Source organism: Hyaena hyaena, unplaced genomic scaffold (genome assembly GCF_003009895.1).
Source record: "Hyaena hyaena isolate Hyena2069 unplaced genomic scaffold, ASM300989v1 scaffold_87, whole genome shotgun sequence".
NCBI lineage: Eukaryota > Metazoa > Chordata > Mammalia > Carnivora > Hyaenidae > Hyaena > Hyaena hyaena.
The window spans coordinates 2,044,256-2,047,153 of record NW_024080718.1 but is presented as its reverse complement, the minus strand read 5'-3'; the positions used below and the strand labels follow the sequence as shown (position 1 = coordinate 2,047,153).

At 41.6% G+C, this 2,898-nt stretch overlaps 1 pseudogene; it reads left to right on the top strand.

Moving 5' to 3' along the window:
- Positions 1-1,253: 1,253 nt before the first annotated feature.
- LOC120233152 lies at positions 1,254-1,817 on the top strand (annotated as a pseudogene).
- The last annotated feature ends 1,081 nt before the right edge of the window (positions 1,818-2,898 follow it).

Here is a 2,898-nt window from a genome sequence, read left to right as displayed (position 1 = left end):
TGATTCTCTTGATTACTTTGTCTCTTAATAGTATGTTACTTTTATTTGCTGCTTTGTGTGTCTTGCAATTTTTGGTTGAAAGCTGTACATCTTATGTAGAATAGTACAGACTGAGGTAAATAATGTGCATGCCTGATAATGGTCATGCCTTTTATTTTTGCTAGGGCTTTAGTGTGTGGGAAGTTGTTCAAGACAGTATGGCTGGGTTTGGGTTATTTTTTTGCTACGGTTACAGTCACTATACCACAAGCTTCAGCTTCTAGCATTACCCTGTGTTTACGGTAGGGAGTGGTTTGCTAGAAGGTTTTTCTCAATGTCTTCTTCATCCTCAGATTTTTAAAAAAATTTTTAAATTTTTTTAAAATTTATTTTTGAGAGAGAGATAGAGACAGCATGAGCAGGGAAGAGTCAGAGAGGGAGGGAGACACAGAATCTGAAGACAGGTTCCAGGCTCTGAGCTAGTCGTCAGCACAGAGCCTGATGTGGGGCTTGAACCCATGAACTGTGAGATCATGACCTGAGCTGAAGTCGGATGCTTAACCGACTGAGCCACCCAGGTGCCCCTCTTCATCCTCAGATTTAAGTCTTCCCTTTATGCCTGTGCTTCACAGAGGGCTCTCTCCATACTTTTGAACACTGGTTACTTGTTTCTTGAGTTTGCTAGCCTGGTGTTGGGAGTGGAATGGAGGTGTGTTTTGTTGTTCTGTTTCAGTCCCAGTCTTAGATAGGTGCTCCATCCTGTCTTAGAGGTGGGGCCTTCTCAGTGATTCTTCTCATCCAGAAGTTGGCAATCTCTAACGACCTGAGCCTAAATGTATTTCTGCCCTTCCCCAGAGGGTTTTTTCTGTCCTTTGTTCAACTGCACTGTGTCTTCATCTGTACCATGAGGGTAACAGGGTTTAATGCCCATCCTCCAGTGGAATAAGGCTTTTATTCTATAGGAGACATAGGAGAGGATACAGGCAGATCATCATGCCTTCGTTTCAGTGGATGCTCTTCCTTCTCCAAGTCTGTGCCATAAAGGATGCTTCTTCAGATTCGTTCTGTGTCCAGTTTTCCATGCACACTCAATGAGGTCTGTGAGAAGGCCCTGCAGGTGGGTGTGAATTTCTCTGTCTCCGTGGCTCTCAGCAGTTCTATGCTTTCACTCTAAACTTTGTACCATATACTCTCACACTTGACCTTTAAGTGTTCATTAACAATTTTAGCAAAATTTTTAATTTTCCAGAAGTGGCGGAGCAGGAGGTGTCATTATGGAAGTTCACATTTGCCACAACAAGGACTAAAAGGTTTGGTGCAAGGAGCCCCAGAACCAGGACATCTATCTGGGACTGTTGGTCAAGTGGTCTGGGTTTCTGGTCAGATCAACCAACTCTACCATTAGCCAAGTTGTGTTGAAGAAGTTGTTCAAGAATCGCACCAACTGGCCACCTTTGTCCCTTTCCTGGATGATCTGTAAGATGAAGCTCTCTGGCCAGGAAGACAAAACAGCTGTGGTTGTAGGGACCATAACTGATAGTGTGTGTGTCGGGAGGTGCCCAAATTGAAAGTGGACAAGCTGCAAGTGAGCAGTCATACCCAGAGCTGCATTTTCAAAGCTGGGGGCAAGATTTACCTTTGACCAGTTAGCCCCAGACTTCCCGAAGGACTGTGGCACCATCTTGCTCTCTGGTCCATGCAAGAGCCGAGAGGTATACAGTTATTTCAGTAAGGTCCCAGGAACTCTGCGCAGCCACACCAAATCCTACCTTCATTTCAAGGGCCAGAAGTTAGAGTAGACTAGAGGCATCAGGACCAGCCTTGGCTACAAAAACTAACCCACATCCTGCCTTGTTATTGAAAAGATTCTGGATGTTGGGAAAAAAAAAAACAGCAAACAAATTTAGCCAAATATTTCTTACCCGCTTGTACAGCATCTGGTGTTTGCTGCAGCTAACCAGGTGCTCTTCTTAGAAGCATCTTTCTTTGGATTTCTTTAAATGTTTTTTAATGTTTATTTTTGAGACAGAGTGTGAGCAGGCAAGAGGTAGAGAGAGGGAGACACAGAATCCGAAGAGGGCTCCAAGTTCCGAGCTGTCAGCACAGAGCCCGACATGGGGCTCGAACTCATAAACTGTGAGATCATGACTTGATCCGAAGTCAGAGGCTTTAACCAACTGAGCCACCCAGGCACCCCTTTGTTTGCATTTCTTACATTAACTATTTGCCCTGAGACCACAGCTCTGTGATAGATTCAATAAAAGTTGAAATTTTTTAAAATTATCTAGTCTTTTTTTTTTTTTTTGGTCATAAGTGTGGAGCTCTTTTCCATTTCTTACATCCAATAGTGAAGCCAGAAAACCTATTTCTTGACTTATATGAAAATTTATTTCTAGCTGTACAAACCATCTTTAAGCAAATCTTATTTTACAGACCAAATGTCAGTTAGGTCATTTTGGACTTCAAGTAAAAGAATATCCAATCCAAAATACATAAACCAAAAAAGTTTGTATTACCTCATTTGGAGAGGTACAAGGTTTAGTTAAATCAAAACAATTTTGTTAGGGTTCTAGGTTCTTTCTCTTTTCCACTCTGCTATTCTCAGGACATTGTTGTGAGTCCTTTAGAGTAACTTCCTCCAGTGTCCCAAGTGGGCTACCAAAGTTCTGGACATTGCATCACAGAGGCAAAAACAAACAAGTCACATATAAGAATATAAATAAAATTAATGGTATATATATATATATATATATATATATATATTTTTTTTTTTTTTTTTTTTTTTTTAAAGTAAGCTTCATGCCCAGCATGGAGCCCAATGCAAAGCTTGAACACATGACCCTGAGATGAAGACCTGGGGTGAGATCGAGAGTCAGATGCTTAACTGACCGAGTCACCCAGTTTCTTTGCATCATTATT